This window comes from Thunnus maccoyii, chromosome 11 (genome assembly GCF_910596095.1).
Source record: "Thunnus maccoyii chromosome 11, fThuMac1.1, whole genome shotgun sequence".
Lineage (NCBI taxonomy): Eukaryota > Metazoa > Chordata > Actinopteri > Scombriformes > Scombridae > Thunnus > Thunnus maccoyii.
The window spans coordinates 22,139,736-22,160,572 of record NC_056543.1 but is presented as its reverse complement, the minus strand read 5'-3'; the positions used below and the strand labels follow the sequence as shown (position 1 = coordinate 22,160,572).

The following is a 20,837-nucleotide window of genomic DNA, read 5'->3' as shown; positions in this document are numbered from 1 at the left end:
CAGCTGGGGGCAAAGTGTTCCAAACATTACCCACTGTGTAATGCTATTTGCATATGCATATAGGTTTTGTAAAAGAGAGGAATTACATATGCAGTGTTAAAAAGAAGAATCAAATTTTATTTTATCAGTTAAAACATTTGTATTCAATCATAATGCTGTGATAAGCTTTTTTCACACTGTGTGACATTTTTGACCTGTAACAGTAGAAAAAGGCTGGAGTCCATTTAGCTGCTTCAGTTTCAGGGTCCTAGTATTGTGCATGCTGGCTCACTGTCACACTGTCATGGCTTACTGGGACACTTGAATAGAACATAAATTGTGTGAGGATTCAAAAAGGATGCAGAGGGAGAGCATGATAAAGGTTAAAGGCAGTTTACTTGATCTTGAGTGAAAACAAGGTTGGCAACATATACATAGGCAGTCAGCGAAGGCAAACAAGTCAAAAAATGGCGCAGGTAGGCAAGCAAAAACACAAACAAGAAGTAATCATTAGCAGGCAGGCAGACAAAACTAGGGCTGGAACTGACAGCGAAGAGCACAGTTTATCTTTCTCACTGAAGACACTGAAGAAAAGCACAGGTGTCAATAATAAAATAAATGATGGCTGAATCCCATTTAGCTGCTTCAGTTTCAGGTTCCTCTTATTCACTGTCACACTGTCATGGTTTACTGGGACACTTGAACAGAACAGAGCCATCGTTGATGCTATTAATAACACCCTTTCCTACTATGACGAGTCAAAATGTCTGCTATGAAATAGGCCTATAGATAACTTGGCAAAGAATCTAGAGCTAGTGGGCATGTATACTGAATGGGTCATTCGGGGACAAGTGGCACATGTGGAGGCATGGGCTGATTAGGTGACTAACTCTAACCCTGATGTGAGGGAAAGGCAGGGAATGGAAAAGTAGACACAAAAACAAACAAACAAAAATAAACCAAGATGGTGTTGGCCACATTATAGTGATGTACAACACGATTTTCAGCTCAATAGTAAGTTTAGTCTATTGCTGGTTTGAACCCTTTTGTTCAGTTCAGTGCAAAACAAGGCCCATACAAGCACTGTTTATAAGGGCAACCTCCTATCTGAGTTGATAGCAAAGCAACTAAATGGAATTCAGCCATTGTTGATTTTTATTAATTACAACTGTGATTTTCCCACTTCGACATACACTTTCAGTCACCAGTGAGGGGTGCTCTCGTGCAAAAAAGCTACCGATTCGGTAACCAGGTGTACTGACCACCCCTTCATGGCACAGAGGCTCTCTCCAATTTGGAACAATTGGAACAAGGACTCCTTTGGGTCCCTTGGTCATTCATGGCCTTAAATAGTTGTAAATTGAAAGTCTATGAAGTCTCTCAGAGAATCTGTGCTCTCAGAACTAGAATTACAATACATACATTTTGTTATCTATGTAATTAAAATGAATGCAAATGCAATGAATGTTATGCTGCTTCATTAAGATGTTTTCCTCTGAATAGAGTGTGAGGCAAACCTGTGGTTCTTCCCTGTGTGGTAGTTTTCAGTTCTATGAGGGAATCAACCATATTTCCTCACAATTTATGTGAACATTTGTTGCAGATTTGTTATTGATTTGGTTTGTCTGTGATGCACTTGGAGTCTTCCAGGCATTTCTTGGAAATGCTCGAGTGAGTCGAGAAAGCAAAAGACAGTCTCAACCTCAGTTTAATTCACTTTCAATCAATAATACGTTCTAATTCTTGGTAACCTTTTAAATGTAATCACTCGAAATTCAATTCTGGTGCTGGTTCTGTCATACCATGGAGACTTGTTAAATAGAAATGTTTTTTTGAATGTGGTGAGATCAGCTGCCTTAAAAGACATTGCAATGTCATGTGAAGGTACTCTATGTGATCGTTATGTGCCTGAAAGGACCTCTTTCAAAAGTCAATTTTTCTGAAAAATCTTTTAAAATGATTTTAACTCATTATGCCCAATCTGCTGTGCCGCACAGCCATACCAGTGTCTAACAGAAAACCTTCTAAATGTTTTGACTCAAAGAACAGAAGTAGAAAACAGTTAAAGCGTAGATCACAAGCAACAGAACTTCTTATCCCCAGTCTACTGAATTTGCTTGTAATGGATCAAACATGATCCTTTTTTTTTAACTTTGTGAGGTAAAGATTTACTGAAATCTTTCTGAGTAAATTAACAAGACAAACAATAAAATGTTTAAATTGTGTATTAGCATAGCGTGTCTTAACATAACTATGTTAAGACAATCCAATTGTGGCTTTTAAGTGGTACCTTAAATTAACTGAATCAATACTTCCACTACTTTACCTCTGTAATACTCGGTTTTTAACTGCACGCAACAGTATAGGCAGATTGTATCCATGAATTTTGTGTTGCGAGGGTTCTATTGTGTATTAAGTCCTAAACCAATGTGTATTCTTTTAAAGGTATAGATTGGTTTGAGTGCCTGCCTATCTAAGAGTTAAGATGCCTCTGATCCACAGTTAGTTCACAATAAGTCAGTCAAACTAAAAATGCACAGCTAGTGTACAGTTATACAATTTTACATAGAGTAAAAGAACACTTGTTACAACACATACTGAAAAAAAGTAGAAGCTGAAAATTGTGGGACATTAGCTTTATTAGCTTATGATAAGAGTTAAAAAAGGATTGATACCACTCTCATGTGTGTACAGTAAATACGAACCTACTATCAGCACCCAGTTAGCTCATTAGCAAGCTCTCTAAAATAGTTTCAGCAAAAACTGATTATAACCTTCAAAAGCGTAAGATTTATAGCAGGACTGTTGTGTTATTGCATCAGTTTGAACCAGTTGTAAATGTGTGTGCAAATAAATTACAAGATTGAATCAGATAATTGAATCTTATCTGTGAGGATTATGTCCTCTGCGTCCTCTGAAATCAATTACTCAAATGGATTACGACACAGCTGCAACAACTACAAAAAAAACGCACATGACCATACATTTTATCATTCACATAATCTACATTTCATATGATTCACTTTTCACTGTGCCTGTGGGGCGCAGAATAGCAAACATAGCACGGGAGCCACTGGTTCATCACGTACATCATCACTTGCAGTCAGGTGGACTTAAAGACGAGGGTCTTTCTGCCAAAATAAACATCTAGTTTGATCAGTGTTGTAACTATAGCTCCGCTCAGCTGCACAGCTCTCAGCAGTCACTCAGTGGGATGATTTGCTTTTAGCAAGTGAGAATATGAAGGGGTGTGGAACTAAAATGGAAGACATCCTGGTTATGGCGGTGGCAGATAGAGTGTTGACAAGTGTAACTCAACCTCGATTATTAAGTCAAGTTCTCCTTGGGCTCAAGCAAGGAGGGGTACGAAAGACAAACCATTCCAATAATTTAACACTTTCATACAATTTTAACCCCCCATACAGCAGTAGTATTTTTTTTCAGACCTGCAGATATTTATGTTTTTATGGTATAATTTAATATTTAAAGGAAATTCAACCATGAAATCTAATAAAACTAACTGGTAGTGTAAACGTGCACCTCAGCCCTTTCTAATTATCTTTTTTGGGTCAACTGTGTTTAAAAAAAAAAAAAACCTAGCCTAAAATGTAGAACTGGAAAAAAAAGCATGTGCTTGCACTTACTCGTGTAATTAGATTGATTTGTTAGAGTATGAAAGTAATTGTCTGTGTTGAATAAGAGTAGGGAGTTGTGTGTGGGTGAAAAGTTCACCAGTGGGTTGGTTATTTTAACATCTTGACACCACAGTAGTGACCAAGTAAAGGTTGGAATGTGTGATGATGATGATGGAGACAGTGTTCAGCTTTTCTGCTAAGGATACTCTGCCCCCTTGTGACTGAAACATGAAACAGGAGTCAAATTATTCTGCAAGACACTTTGTACCCCTTGCCTCAGATATGATGTCAGAATGATTACTCTTTTTGGTAAAGCTTGCATTAGCTCTCTGTCCAGAATCTCAGGTGAGTATCAAAAAGCTTTATCAAAGACCTGTATTTTATGAGCTGTATTTAGGCTGTTTAGACTCATTTTAGTGTGTCGAAGATGAGGAGGCTGACCAGGTGGCAAAAAGCAATCCTGTGATGTGTGGTTTAGGTTTAGATGTATTCTTAATGATTTTTTTTTCATGTTTACATTTATGTCATAAAAAAACATGAATACATACACACACTAAGACACAAAGGACAGTCAATATCTCACAGAATTTACCTGAATATACCTGTCTAAATTCTGTCTGTTTCTCGCGGTCACATTTCTCAACGAGGTGGAGCATTTTTCGATGACTTCCTTGCTGCATGAAAAGTCTCTATGGAAAAGAGTAATATGAGATTTAAGGCATTATTTTATGACGTAAAATGATATGAAGATTGGTGGCACAAGTATGGTGGCACAGATTGAAAGCATTAAATAACCTGGTACAATAAATAAGCTTGTTGCACATTTGGATAATAACTTAGCCTTCTTGAGTCAGATCAACATTAGTTTGTGACACAGTACAGATGTCTTCACAGAAAATATGAACTTTCTTTGAATTTGAAAATAGGATTGGCTCGTCTTTACCAAACTGTAAAGTATAAGCTGTTATTATGTAGCCAGCCCCTCTCTGTCCCTAGATACATACTCAATGTTTACTCATCTTTTCAGGACACCAGGAGAGCTATTCAGTCATACCATTACATACACAATGTATTTCAGTGTGCGTTTCAGGTTTTTTTGTCGCTCTGACATGAGTGTAAAAATATAGCATAATTTTTCATGCTGCTGACATTGCTATCTGCTGAAACAAATTTACTGTGTTTACTTTATATAACAATACTCTTTCACAAACATTATTTATATATGTGTACAGTGTATAAAACCCACATTCTCCTTGGTGTAGCATATAGTAGAAGCTCATATAGTATTCTAGTTTTACTAGGTTATTTCCCTCATCTGTGCTATCTCTAGATTTTTTATTTACTTGTACATCATTTAACGTCTGTAACACTTTCACTTCCGTGTGTGGGATCAATTAACTTTATCTTATCTCAGTCTAGTAATTAAATAATATGGAGTAGAGTATCTGTTGTGAAACTAGACTCGTACCTATTATATTGCTACTGGGTCATTCAGCCTATTCCAAAATTTTGGAAATGGCATATGTATGTGAGTTTTAAAGTTCCCTCTTTACTTTGTAATATGACTAGTATAATAATATGGATGTTTCTGTATAATTTCTCACAACAGTTTTAAAAAAAATGTTTCTGGTCTGTAACAGTTACAAATCACTATTTTAATCACTTTATGGAATGAACGAATGAATGACTGAATTAATTAATTAATGATTGAATGAATTAATGTGATGAGAGGCGGGATGACATGGCTTCTAGGAGTTTACAAGACTCCTCAAAATAATCTCTTAATGAAAAATAGTTAGAGCAAGAAGAACATTGAAAATATATTTATCCTATATAAATCATAATACATATATATCTCATACTACCCATTGTCATCAGCAAGGGGCGATATAGTCCCCCGGAGTTTGTCCCTTTTCCTCTGGCGTTGTCCTGTACTAGTCCCGGCGTTGGTGACGTCACCAACCAAACCGGCGATCAAGCTACCAAAGACAGAAGAATCAACCCGGAAATTATGTATTGCTTCAAAATAAGTGTTTTCTCTTTAAGAACAATTGAATGTTCTAGTAAAATCCCGAGAACACGGTGCCAGTGACTCGGGGAGAAAAAAAGAAGCAAGAGCAAAAACTAAGAATGAATAATGAAACATTGTTTAAAAAAAAAACAGTAGATAATCAAATAAAGACACACTCCTTTACAGCCGTTAAATTCTTATTGCTGCAAGATTTAACGGTCTTCAAGTATTCTATTGATCTCATTCTTCATGAGAAACAGAAACATTTGGCCTTTTGATGGTGAATTAATAGTTATATACATGCAGTTTGGCTGAGATAGTTATAAGACTGGTGTCATATGCTTGTTTTGAATGTTTTCTCTGATTCTGATTCTGATTCTGACTCTCTTTGATTCTGATTCTGACTCTGATTCTTACTATGACTATGATTGACTCTGATTCTGAACCTGATTCTGACTCTGACTCTGATTCTGACTCTGGTTCTCACTCTGACTTTGACTGACTCTGATTCTGACTCTGACTCTGATTCTGATTCTGATTCTGACTCTGACTCTGGTTCTGACTCTGATTCTGATTCTGATTCTGACTCTGACTCTGACTCTGGTTCTGACTCTGACTCTGACTCTGGTTCTGACTCTGACTCTGGTTCTGACTTTGACTCTGCTTCTGACTCTGACTCTGATTGACTCTGGTTCTGACTCTGACTCTGGTTCTGACTTTGACTCTGATTCTGACTCTCTCTGATTCTGACCCTGACTCTGACTCTGGTTCTGACTCTGACTCTGATTGACTCTGATTCTGACTCTGACTCTGGTTCTGACTTTGACTCAGCTTCTGACTCTCTCTGATTCTGAGCCTGATTCTCACTCTAGTTCTGACTCTGACTCTGATTCTGACACTGACTCTAATTCTGACTCTGACTCTGATTGACTCTGGTACTGACTCTGATTCCGACTCTCTCTGCTTCTGACCCTGATTCTGACTCTAGTTCTGACTCTGACTCTGACTCTGACTCTGACTCTGGTTCTGGTTCTGACTCTGACTCTGAGTCTGACTCTGATTCTGACCCTGACCCTGACTCTGGTTCAGACTCTGACTCTGATTCTGACCCTGATTCTGACTCTGATTCCGACTCTGACTCTGATTCTGACTCTCTCTGATTCTGACCCTGACTCTGACTCTGGTTCAGACTCTGACTCTGATTCTGACTCTCTCTGATTCTGACTCTGGTTCCGACTCTGACTTTGGTTCTGACTGTTTTCTTTTGAAGGATGAGAACGGAAGTCAATTGTTCCTCGTGTGATTGAGGTGCGTGTGATTGAGGCGGAGGCAGCCAGCCTGCGACAGAAAAACAAGCGAGGATAGGTCGAGCAATATATGATCAGTCCACGTTTTAAACGAAAGAACAATTGTGAAAAGCAAGGATATGTGGATTTAAACGTTATTTTTGTGGCTTTCACGCGGGCTTAGTTACTTATTGTTTGCTAGGCGGGTTTTCATTTTTTCGCGTTGAGTGTGTCGCCGTTTGCCCATTCTCACTGGAGTGAACACTAAGGTAAGCTCGTAACCGCAAATGAACTGTGCAAGTTGGACGGTTCACTTTGCCCACTCAAGCGCTCTTTAAACGTGTCTTCTTTTGTTTCACTCGCTTCTGAAAGTTTTAATCACAAACAGTCGTGAAAGTTGGGACCAAATGGCAGCTTAACTCTTCTCACTTTCTAGATTTGACGCTGGGTCTTTGTCCACTCAGATGTGGTTTAACTAGACGTGCTGGGGAGCCTCGGGTTGCCATGCGTATTGGGCTTGTTTCGATGAAATAACACACATTGAATGGCTTAATTCTTGGTTCTTTTAAATAAAAAAAGACAGATTAAATGCATCCACAGAAGCATTTGAATTATTTGTACAGGACGACTTCATGGAGGCCTGTAAGCGTTGGCTACAATCTACAAGCAGGTCTTTAGACATGTCTGTTTTCCAAGACATCTCTTGTGTTAGACTTGTTTTCTTGTTTTCTGTTATTTATTTACTTGCTTTAATCCACATGTACCCATCCTTTCATTATTAGTGGTCAATGTATCTGTTACAAGCTGACACAATGAAATCTATTTGCCCAAACACCTCAGATGGGTGACTGGTGCCCCATGCAGAGCTTGGTAATGTTTCTAGTGGCTCTTCGTGGTAACTACAGCATGTATCCCTCTATACAAGCCCAGTGGATGACAGGATACACAATCTGTCATGCTTGGCTGGAGTAGTTGCTTATTGATTGCCTATAAATTCATTTTTTTTTAATTGAAGAGACAGGGAGGAATGTATTTTTCCCCACCAACTGTTGCCAATGTAATGATACAGGATACTTCAAGGTTACAGACAGCAGGTTTTGGTACAGGTACATAACTCATGGCACACCTATTCTGCAGACACACCTTTGTTAAGGGCGCCATGGTAACACAGAGTTCCAGGACAAGGTTCGCTCAGCAATGACAGGTATGTAGAAGGAAAGGGCAATAATAGACTGTTGGGCCTGTATTGCAGAAACTTCCTATCTTACCTCATAAGTTAAGAACTCTCAAGGCAAAAAATGTGATTTTAAATGCCCTGCATACTTCAAATGTTAGACATTTTAAAATCCAGTCTAACATAAGTAGGGTTCTGAATGAAGTCAGTGTCAGAAGCTTTTGTTTCACAGTCCCTGGTATAGTAGATTTCAGAACAGGCTGTTCTGTTGTATTTATTTGACTTCCCAGCAATATTCAGTAAGGTATTATGTAAGGTACTTGTCAAGTCGTACAACTCTGTAAACAGTCTTTCAAGTCCCTTGTAAGTTGAGCTGTCAACCATTTACCACTTACTGCTTGTAAATAATAAGAATCCTGGAAGTCAAATATGTTTGAAAGCATTAGATTAAACATTTACTGGCTCTTGAAATAAAGCTCGACAGATGCCCATTCATTCAGACATCTGTCCTTGGAATTTTAGCAAACTACTTAAGCACTTCTCTTCAAAAAAACAAACCCTTCAGGTTGCTTTTAAAAGTTGAAGGGTTTGATGAATCATTATTTAATTGGTGCATACTACATGTACAAGTAAGGGAATTCTTACAGTTAATTAAACCTGAAATGATTAGTTGATTGACAGAAAAATAATAGACAACTGTTTTGATAATCGGTCAAGTGAGAACTTGCAGCTTTTGTCTCTTTAACAGCTTTGTAAACTGAACTGTTGACATTGTAAAACATCGCCTTGGGCTTAACAAACTTGTGGACATTTTTCCAGTTTTTCTGGCATTTTATAGACTAAACGATTAGCAGTGAAGTAATTGACCGGTTAATTAATAATAAAAAGAATTGGTGGTTTAATTAATATTGAAACAAATGTTTAGATGCAGCCCTGCAGTTGATGTGCAGTCAGTACACAGCTTACAAAGGCGTAGCCCTGAGAGGACAGAGAGGAGACCCATTTCGAAACGAATCATTGTGAATGACTCAATTGCCTCGCCGGGCCTCACAGACCAAAACTAATGGTGCATTCAGGCGGCCCTTATCAATTACAAATGTCAAACATTTTGAAAGTTAATCCAAGGAGGTTGCCCTCAAACAGCCGACAAAGTGGTAAATACCAGAGATAAACGTATAAAGTTTACAGTACACATTATAGTGTCTGTGTCAAAATGATAAATGTATTGGTATGACTTCATTTCTCTGTCATCATGTGTGTAAGTGACTGTACTAGCCTACATTTAATTATTAACAACATATCCAAGCTGATAAAAAGAACAAACAGACTTTCAGTCACCTTGCAGTGACTTGTTCATTGGTCCAATTGATGTGATGTATTTACCAGTGACTCCTGACCACCTGAAAAACAAATTCCTGGTAAATAAAATGTAGTCATATGTTTTTCCAATTATCCAACTTGAACACAGGTTTTGACAAGTGACCAGCATGTGATGGAGAATGCAGGATTTCCCCGGCTGCTTGCTGAGTAGTTAGGTGTGAGGCAACCTTATCTACACATTATGATGTATTTGCTCCTTTGACTTTGAAGGAGGCCGGCCCTGATTTGACACACAGACCTTTCACTCTTTCTACCTCTTTGATTCAGATGTACGTGCAGATAAACAAGGCTCGGGATTGGTGTTACTCGTTAGTAGATGACGCATGAAAACCGAAAATATTGAGTGTGTAAGCATTCGCCCTGTTTCCGGATTTGGTTTTCATTGAAATAGGTTACATGACACACTTAGTTTTTTCTCTTTCTCATGTCAAAAACTATGTTGAATTTGTCATTTGTGCTACATTTTTACAGAGGAGATGACAAGCCAAATCACTGCTAATTACTCTGCTTGTGTTTCTCTCATATGATGCTTAATGAGCCTAAAATATCCTCACACACTGTTGGTAATTAAATGTCACGCAGCGTCTACACAAAGTTTTGTTCATCTATTTTTTTGTGAGTTAGATCTGGTGGAAACAAAGACATGTCTATGTAACATCCTCACAAATTTTAAAAGCGAATGTTTTTGCTTTTTAATTTTTTTTCTACTGTTTTGGGTGATGTGAACTTGACTGCGTCTATTTAGTAAAATGTAAATAGACACCATATATACTGAGTTTAGCATATATGAATGGCACATAATGAAGTGCAATAATTAATACATTTTAGTAGCTTATGATAATTTAGCAATAAGAATAATATACTTAAATAATACATAATAATAATAATAATTTATAATTGGTGGTTAAATAATTTCGAGAACAGGTAAACTGAGTTTCTTTCAGATAATGAACTCTAAATAGATTTACACTTTTCACTTTTAAAACTCTTAATTACAGTATGGTATTTGAGACTTCATTGAGGTTTTTAAATTTATATTCCATGCCTTGATATTTAGTATGCTGAAAGATATTAGCTACTGTATTATACATTTATGCCCTGAGTTGCATATTTTACATTTTTACAATTTTTACATCTCCTTGACAAACTGCTTCTCGTTTGTTGATGCAAACTAATTTAAAGTTCTTCTGAAGTTCATAGTTTGGACTGCGAGTTAAACTTGGAGCACTCCTTTAGGAAGCGAGTGCGCAGCAGGAGAAATCATGCAGGGAATAGAGATCATCGTCAGAATTGATATTTTGGCTTTGTTGAAAGCGTAATGTTTGCCTCCCTCAGGAAATCCTAATCTCTGTTGGAGAGGAGAAGGAATTAAGAAGTGCGGGCACAGATGGGCGATCAGGAGACATAGAGGGATACTCATGAAGAGCATCATGTTGGTAGCGAGATAGAGGCCATCCTATTGTTATTATAATCGTCTGTAATCTGTGTAGCCCTTAAACTGACATTTATTTACAGTTAAGACAATGGACCCCTTTTCTATAACCCCATGATCCAGGAAGGAGAAAGAGGATTTGTGCTAAGCAGAGGGAAAACTGATTTGATCTACAAAGGGTCAACAAAAAAATATCCATCACAGATTCCAACGTGACGTCCTGTAATTGCTTGTTTGGTCCGGCCAACAGTCCAACAACCAAAAATATTAAATGTACAATCATATAAAACAGAAAGGCAGCACATTCTCACATTGGAGAAACTGGAACCAGAGAATGTTTGAGGTTTTTATTTGATAAATGTTTAAACCATGAACAGAGTTTCAGCTCTGTGTTTGTTGTTAGAATTTATATAACTTCCTGGTATTAGTGGAGTTTTACTTCACACCACATTGCAGCTATGAGCAGCAATGATTATTCATTTCTTAATTGCTGTCATGATTTCTGAAATCTGTTTGAAAAGCATTTTTAACATCTAGACATGAGCATCTGTCTTTTGCCTGTAATTTACACCTTACTTTTTCCATGACTTTATTCATAGCTTCTTATCAGTAGTTTAAGGTTTCAGCTCTTTGTCCTGAGTGTTCTCTTTTGTTCCTTAAGTTTGTCCGTTCCCTCCTCCTCGTCCTTCATCTCTATCATCCCCTCCCTCCTCTGCCGCACGGCTTGAGTTCCTAATTCATGCCCAACAACTGAACTAACAGTCTGTTAGCTCCAGTGTCCTTGTGTCACCACTGGGCATCAGGCCTAATCCTACTCTGGGACACAGAGGGGGAGACCATGAAGGGAAGAGAGTGAGAGTGAGGGAGGAAGGGAGGGAGAGAGGGAACTGGGAGTGAGTAAAGCTGGCTTCAGCACAGTGGTACAGTATCTCAGCCTTACACTCACTTGGTGGTGATGTGAAGGCATGAGATGGCACAGGAGGTGATCGCAGTAGTGAAGGAGAATCTGAAACATGATGATGAAGGAAATATAAGAATGTGGGGAGCGAGGGGCATATTATGTCAAACTCAGAAGAAAATGGCAGCAGATTCTTGCAGAGATCCGTGAAGATTAATCTCTTCATTTGTAGCATTTCTTAATTCATGGATTCATTTAAAAAAAGATGAGATTGTGGGCACCCTCCGAGGTCCTAAGTGACATTACTTTGGAGAATGTTAATCTGACTCCTCCACCCTCAACAGAGAAGAGTGACCGTGAATTCCTAAACATCCTGAGAGCTGCTTGTTAAATAGTAAAGAGTAGTGATCGAGGATCCGAGGCTTCCTCACACTTAACCTCAGTGGGTTCATATTACGTAGCAGAAAAATGGCACTTTGGGCCGTGGAGTGAGACAGAGCGAGGGATGAAACCCAACACTACTTAGTGGGAGAGTTTCCACTTTGGACAAGAGTTCAGGACCTCAGGTGCCTCCACACACAGACAAAAGTATAAATATTAGAGCTGAAACAATTGCATTAAATCAATGACAATTTGTTTATTAATCAAGAGAAAATTTGTCTGCAACATTTTTGATAATTGAATCTTCATTTAAGTAATTTTTACTGTCACTTTTATTGTCACTTATGCCAGCTTACAAATGAGAATGAAAGCTGGTTTTCTTAGTTTTCTGTGATATCACTGGCTTGGGAAATTATGATGGGAATGCTTCATGATTTTTTTTTTATGTTTTACAGACAATGATTAATTGATTAAACCAGAAATTAATCAGTAGATTGATAATGAAAAATGTAATTGTTAGTAGCAGCCCTAATTTTAATCATTGATTCATTTTGTCATTTTTAAGCAAAAACAACAAAAATTGACTGTTTCCAGCTTCTCAATTTTGCTTTTGCAAGCAATTTCAAAATGACAATTGTAGTGGGAATCTGACCATTTTCTGATATTTTACAACCCTGATTAATCAATCAAAGAAAATACACAGCAGATGAATTAATAATGAAAATAATTGTTGGTTGCATCTTGTTCAGATGGCTTGCATCATCTAAAAGGTATGATATAAAGACAAGGTTGTAAGCTCATCCATCGCCTGAGTTTCTGTGACTCATGAAAAGAGTTGAACTATTGTCTGTGAGTTTGTTCTATCATGTTTTTTTTCAGTGGAGGCTTCAGTGGGCCCTTCATGCTCTAATTGATTTAATTAAGTGGACATTTTCCCCTTTGGCTGTACTAATGGACGAACAGGCAGTATGCAGGCAAACATTCAGTTATCTCACCCAGAGCACAAGGGCTTTGCTTATCTGTATTTCACAGAATGATCCACGTTCTGAGTTTCCCTTAGAGCGATGCAGCCCACGTTACATGCATCCCTCTGAGGTTCATCCTCATTAACAATCTCTTGCCATTCCTGTGGACTCGTCGAAAGGCACCGAGGCTCTAGTAAACATTTGGATTCACATTTGTTAAGGGTTTTCCCTGATGAGCGATGGGGGAATCGTTCTACATGCTGCTCACTTAATTGTGTGATTGGCAGAGATATACATTGGTAGACTTGATTTCTACCACAACCATGTCACTTCAATTATGGCTTTTTTCATGTTCATTTCAGCTGAAAAAAAGCCAGGTAATTCTATTTGTCTTAATTGTAAGAAATTCTCTATATATTCCCTCTATTTTTTTTCATCTTGTCCCCTGTTTCATCCCAATTTGGAATGTTGAATTACCGATGCCCTGTTAAAGGAATAGTCTGACATTGTGGGAAATATACTTATTCACTCTCTTGCAGAGAGTTAGATGAGATGATCAATACCACTCTGATATTCATGTTCAATATGATGCCAGAGCCAGCAGCCGGTTAGCTAAGCTTGGCACAAAGACTGGACTGCAGTCTTTGTGGACTAGCCTGGCTCAGTCCAAAGGTAACAAAATCTGCCTACTATCAACCCTGATCTCATATGTTTAATCCATACAAAGCCAAAGTGTAAAACTGACAATTTGCAGTTTTACATAGGCGTTATGGTATATTGTGGGACTATTTCTTAGCTGGGAGCAGTGACTTCCTGGAGTCTCATTTCATTTTCAGGTTGTAGCTGCAGGTTGTGAATATTCATCAGGGTATTAATCGAAAGCTCTTCTGCCTTATTAGCCAACAAAGGCGATTTTAAAGCTTTAATCTTTGAATATTAGCTATTTCTAAATGTAGTCACTTGCAGATGTGGAAAGCTAAACCTAATTGGATTCAGTAAGTGGATCCTTACCCTGTTTGCGCCCCCTTGAAATAGCTTTTAAAGCTAGAAATCATGCTGTGTCCCTGAAGTGTTGTAAAGCCTCCCATTATCATGTTTGTAGCAATGACTACCAAATAACGTTGTAACAAATGGTGAACATAAGGGGTTAGAAAATGTTTGGTTGTCACCTCTCAAAAAAAACATATTAACTCATCCCATATATTGTTCAAAATCTCTCTTACAATGTAAACAGTTTCACAGTTAAGGTGTGTAATGGGAAAAAAATAAAAACTTTGAAGAGGTCCAATTGATTTGAGATGAGATTAATACCCCTTTCAGACAGAAGATGTGCCTATGACGCGGGTCTACAGACTGCTAACTAATACGCAGCATAGGGCACACATCTCACCAGTTTTGGCCAACCTACTTTGGCTACCAATAGATTGTAGAATTGATTTTAAAATTCTTTTAATTAGCTATAAGGCACTACACGGACTAGCCCCACTCTATATCTCTGAATTACTGTGTCCCCTGATCACAGTGAGATCACTGAGGTCTACTGATCATTATCACTGTTGTTGTATCTGACTTCTGCGTAGTTATTATGCTTTTATTGTTTTTATATTGATATGTGTTGTTACACTTTTTATTTATTTTTATTTTTATTCTATTTTATTTTTCTCTCATTTTTATTTGCATTGTGAAGCACCTTGTAACTCTGGTTTTGAAAGGTGCTTTATAAATAAAGGTTACTTACTTACATGCGTTACACCCATTCCCCCTTTTTTTTTTGGTCTGTCCATCTGCACGCTCCTCCTCTTTTTTTCAGTGAGTCTGTTTGATGACGTTTAAAATCAGGGTATTAGTGAGAAATTGTATCTGTGTAACTGGGCCAAGGTTGGTGTTCAGTGCTGTGCAGGTACAGATTAACACACCCTTGACCAGACAGGGATCAGTGGGAAAAGCTTGCTTTGCAGTTTGTTGGACTGAAAAACATGCACACACTCAACTTTCTGCACCAATGGCGTGAAAACCTCTGAGTCACAGGATCCAATATGCAAATACTGGATGAGCAGTTGATTATCTTAAATGAAAAGTATTGTATTTTCATCATAATCATCACCTCTTGAGAGCAAGCACACGGTGACACGTGACTTAAGCCTGCAAAGAAATAGAGAATTCGTTTCTAAGTAGCTTTCCACAAGATAATTGAGAAAACTCTGCGATTAAGGGAAGTGCCCACACTAGCCCACATACAAAGAAACAGAAAGCGAGCTTCTCAAGGCGCATCAGTAGTGTGTGCGTTTGCTGGGGCATGCACGATGGGAGGGATTATATGGATGGAATTCAATTCTAGTGAAAACCTGCCACCAAATCCGGTGCTTCTACAATTCAGGAGCAAAACAACGTTGTCAGAATAACACAATGAGTGAGACAAGACACAGCACACAACAGCCAAGTGAAAGTAGCTATATATCTGAATCTGAGACCTGACAACCAGCAGTGTGCAGAGTTCAGCCTCACTCAACTTTTACTGTAACGCAATATGACATCTGGCATGGTGCTGTGTTGTTGGCCAGTACAATGCGTGCAAGCACACTGGTAGATTACTCTGTAATATGACCTCTATTTCAAACAGGTTACGACATGACTGTTGCAATAAAGATGGGTATCATTAGTATTTTATGGATACTAGTATTGATATTGATTATGGGTATTGTTAGCAGGGTGCAGAATTAACGTTTTTGTCCACCGGCCAAATGACTAATGAATGTTCAAATTTTACCAGCCACTCAATAGATTACCATTGTTTTTTTGGTTGTTGTTCACCGGGGGAACAGAGAGAATAAAAGGATGATGTATGTCCGTTGTTGATTTATTTAGTGTGTGTGTGAGATCCAGACTGCGGCTTGTAACATATTGTCAGGCTTATTGAGCTGCTCATGTCACTGACCCGTGAAATAATTATGTTAGTAGCTGCAATAAATGTAAATGTCTTTTTCCCAAGCTCATATCTGAGCTTAGTCCAGCTAGATGTCATATGAAGGAAGTGGAGGAACTGTGCATAGAGAGATTGTCAGCCTGTCTGAAAATAAGTCACACCAACCATCTGGACAACAGTCTGGCTAATCATGGTTGATATTTCAATGTGATGGACAGATTTATGCTTTAGAAACAACAGCTCTATTTTGATATCTCTTCTGTTTAGACCTGAAACAATTGATTAGCCAATTGACTATTTTGATAATTGATTAATTGTCACAGTTTAAACAGTTTCAAGCAAAAATAGTATTTGCTTTAAATATGAAGGTTTCCTGCTTTGTGTGTTTTTATATATTTTGGTAAACTGGGTTTTGGACTGTTTGTCGGACAAAACAAAGCATTTGAAAATGACTCTTTGGGCTTTCAGAACTTGTGAGGAATTTGTCACAATTTTTAAAAATATTTTATAGACCAACCAATTAATGGTCGTGTATAGTCGTATTCTTGGCCGTAACAGTATAAGATCAGACAGACTATCAAGTGGAATCACCACCATTTTTTAACATATGTCTACAAAGACACTATGGGTACATCTCAAGTCTCTTAATTTATGTCTCCTCGCTCCTCGCCTGAACCGGAAGTTGTTCCTGATGCGCCATTTGGACAGGCGTCCCAAGTCTATTCTAGTCTAGTCTTATTCTGCTCCGAGGAGCAAGGAGGGATCTCTGAGGGGCGAGGAAACATGAGAGCAGCCTTCACGGAAGTCTTTTACCGACCGACACGCCCCCTTATTGGATATAAGTTATTGATTGGACGCTGCAGCTGATCAGACTGATCTGATACATCACTACAGTTTCATACCGAAGTGGAGACAGATTATAGATTAAATTTAAGTGTATCATTCCCAAGTTTTATGTTTTATTTGTTCTCTGATTCATTATAGTTCAAAATCTGTTATTTGCTGGTCTGATCAACAAAAGAACCATAAACAACTTTCTTCATTTATAAGAAAGATTTTTTTTCATGATGTTATTTCCTCCGTTAAACTGTTTCTTGCTGACAGACAGACTCTTCCTGACTTTAATTTTATCCATAATCCATAAACAGTTAAACACATCATTTATCGTCATTTCCATTCAGTCACATGTGAGGCTGAAAATTCCTGAGCGTCGGGTTTGATATGAGTTAAATTGTTTCCATTTGCCCTGAAACATTTAGCCAAATACATATTTTCCAGTGTTCAGAAGACACCCCGATCATATTCTGGGTTATTGAATGATGAATTCACTATCAGGGTTATCAAAAAATACAGATGCAAATAATCAATAAATACTATAATGCATTCTGCAAGTAGAAATGGTTCCCGTCCCTCTGAGCAGGACACAGTATAAATGCAGAATGCAGGTTTTTATTTAGGTGTTTGTTAAACAGGTAACAGGCTGCAGAAAGGAAACAGCTGCTCTAGTGGTGATAACTGTGAACCTTTATTAGCATTAGCACAGTGCACATGTGTACAGACACAAACTCCATCAGAAGTTTCTACACCTGTTAAAGCCGACTGACAGCTGATCCAGTTGTGATCAGTTGTCGCCATCATCAGAAACGGACGTCGCTTCACATGACGCTTCAGAGGAGAGGATGTCTCATGTCTCTTAAAACAAATTTCCTCGTTTCCTCTCTCCTCGCTTGGTTTCCTTGCGTCTCTCCTTGCATCCACGGTGGGAGGGACTAAGATGCAAGGAAAAGACGCAAGTGAGGGAAACGTGGATGCAATTTAAGAGACTTGGGATGCACCCTATTTCTTCATTTATTTTGTCCTGAACTGTGCTGCTGCGTGCTTGGGAGTTGATTCAGTTGCTGAATGGAGCAATATGATAGCTCTCCTAATCCATTTGTGCCCTTTCTCTCTCTCTCTCTCTCTCTCTGTTATTCTCTCACACACATACACATGGCTGCAGCCGAAGGAAATCCTGCTTTATTTATGAGATGTATAGCTCAGAGTGCCACAGAATTCTCTTGAGAATTCAAGACTGCACACACAGTATTTGGCCTGTGGACTCTCTCTTTCTTGCTCACACATACACAGTCATATACACTCGCTGCGGGCCATCTTTTTACCATATCTGCTGTTTTGGTTTGGCAGAACCACAGTTGTTTCAGTGTGACCTCGGTTTTCCTCAGCAGTGCACGGAGAGCTGCTGGCTGAATGTGGTACTTTAGTGTTTTATTTGGCAGCAGTTCAGTGGAAGGAGTGATATCATCTCCGTGTCAAAGAAGGAGAAATGCCATCCTACGCTCTGGCCACACTAAATCACTATAGTGGTATTGGAGTGTATGGTAAGATGTCATGCTCTGGAAATCTACAGTGCAGAAAACTGTAACAGGAACGGGAGAGTCCATTGGGTGAGAAGAAGTATTTGAAAGAGGAATTCCACTAATAACTTGGTATTTTGAATAATGGTGTATGTCCCTGTAAATAAACCCGCTCATGGCTTCAGTAACAGTTTTGCCTTCAAGCAGGAGGAGATATGGCTCAGTTGGTAGTAGAATTTACTGCTAACGCTAGTGTTCGCCTTGTGTCGACTGCACGTTTCGGTACGTTTCCGTCAGAATGCACATCACCTTCATGAATAAGTAGCAAGATGTATGGTTCCCCCAACATATTTTATGATACTGCTGCGCATTTTGAAGACTGCAAATATAAATGTCAGGCAGCAGTGAACGGTGATACCGACATTTATTTAAGTGTGGGCATGCGGCGGATGGTTTGAAGCAGGTGTGGGATCGGGGAATAGTAGCGAGCCAGCAGGAGAGGGACGAGTCTCACACACACCAACACACACCAACACACACACACACACACACACACACACACACACACACAGAGGCTACAGGTACAGAGAACTTTGGGATGATTGGTTTTAACATCCGTATCAATTTTTTCTGAATTCTCTACAGTATTTGGATCAGATTTGTGTTTTGTTTTTTTAATTGGCATAGCTGTTTATGTCTTTGTGTCTATAGTTTTCACTCTTCAGGTCCTGCTCTGTCCCTCATTTTGTTAAACTATCAATATAGTGTTCTGTGTTTAGGGATCATTATTTACAATAAAAAAATACAGTATAGTGTAGTGTAGTCACTGTGTGGTTGCCAGGCAACTAGCAGAGCCCCCCCCCCCCCTCTCCCCCCGATAAAACCACAACTTGACATTTTCACTTTTTCACACCTCAGTGTTTTAGGATTTTTTTTCCTTTTGACAGAGGCAGGCTAGCAGTTTCCAGTCTAAGCTTAGCCAACTGGCTGTTGGCAATAGTTTCATATTTAGTGTATAGACATGAAAGTGTTATCAGTCTTATCTAACTCAGCAAATCAGAATACTTCTCTTAACTTAACTTTCTGTTAACCTTTTTTTCTGTTTCTTTTCTTACTTGAGCAATCATACTGGACAACTAATTCTATGTGCAGACACTGGTGACAGAAAAGATTAACAATGTTAATCTTGTTAATTCATTTTCTGTTTATCGACTTATCAAAGTCAACCAAACACACCTAAATTAAGAAAATGTGGAGTGAGCAGCATAAAAAAAGTAAGGAATCACAATCTTCCCCTCATCCTTTCCGTGTAGATGTTTTCCTATATTTAATCCGGTAACACATCCCAACGTGTCAATGTGTTTTCCAGATGTTTGGCAGAGCTGGGTCTAATGCTGTGATAGAGTGCAAGCAATACAGCAATTTCATGCAGTTTTGACATTAAAATATGGCTCTCTAGACCTGACGTATGTGGTTTATGTTCATGGAAAAGAGAGACGCACCTCTTACACATGCCATTTCCATTTTCAACATACTGTTCTTCTCTTCGAGTGGCTCTGACGTCAACACAGCGTTATGTAACATAGACAAACAAACATACGCAAGAAAGACAAGCAGGATACCAATAACAACTCTCTGCTTGTGTTCCTTTAGAAAGAGTTCCCATGTGTCTTGGAAAACCTGGATAAATTTAGATTGTTTTTTTAGTCAGTCATGGAAAACAAATAAAATAGTAAAATGTTTTCTTTTCCTTCGAAAATAATTGACAATTTCTCACTTTTTCCATTTGCTGAAAACAAGACTATCTAATATCTTTGCAGCAGGGGATAACTGATCATTGATCTGTTTAGCCAGATGTTGACTGTTATCACTTTCAGTAGGAAATGATTTCACACAATTTGGTTTTTATAATCTGATTTAAAGTTGCAGTGTGTAGAATTTAGTGTCATCTAGCAGAACTGACTCGGCAGAAATGGAATATAATAGTCATGTTTTAATTAGTGTATAATCACCTTAAAATAAAAATTGTTGTGTTTATGTTAACTTAGAATGAACCCTTTATATCTACGTAGGGAGAGGGTCCTCTTCCACGGAGCCCGCCATGTTTCTACAGTAGCCCAGAATGGACAAACCAAACACTTCTACAATGCAACCTCACTGCTAGATGCCACTAAATCCTACACACTGCACCTTTAAGCTACTTCTTGTTTGTAACACAAACTATTAAAATATTTACTGTTTTACTATTACTGTGTATCCACTCAACAGTTGACTATAAGTGAAAGGCCAGAGTCGATATTCCACCTGTGTACTTGAGCGAGGGCGGTTTAAGACGTTCAACAGGTCTGCATTGTGTTGCACCAGTCTTTCTGCAGCGCTCTTGCTACATCAGTCCGCTCTCTCTCGGGAGCCTCAAGGT

The 20,837-nt window shown here is 38.5% G+C and overlaps 1 protein-coding gene across 2 annotated transcripts in view; it reads left to right on the top strand.

Annotated features, from left to right (window-relative positions):
* The first annotated feature begins 6,929 nt into the window (after nucleotides 1–6,929).
* nck2a (NCK adaptor protein 2a) overlaps nucleotides 6,930–20,837 on the top strand; it is a 39,318-nt gene continuing 25,410 nt past the window's right edge. Inside the window, exons 1-2 of one of the 2 annotated variants that reach the window (XM_042427117.1) lie at nucleotides 6,930–7,180; nucleotides 8,049–8,115. The gene's annotated coding sequence lies outside the window, so the exon portion shown is untranslated. The remainder of the gene's footprint in view (nucleotides 7,181–8,048; nucleotides 8,116–20,837) is intronic. The other variant, XM_042427116.1, reaches the window with a different exon arrangement.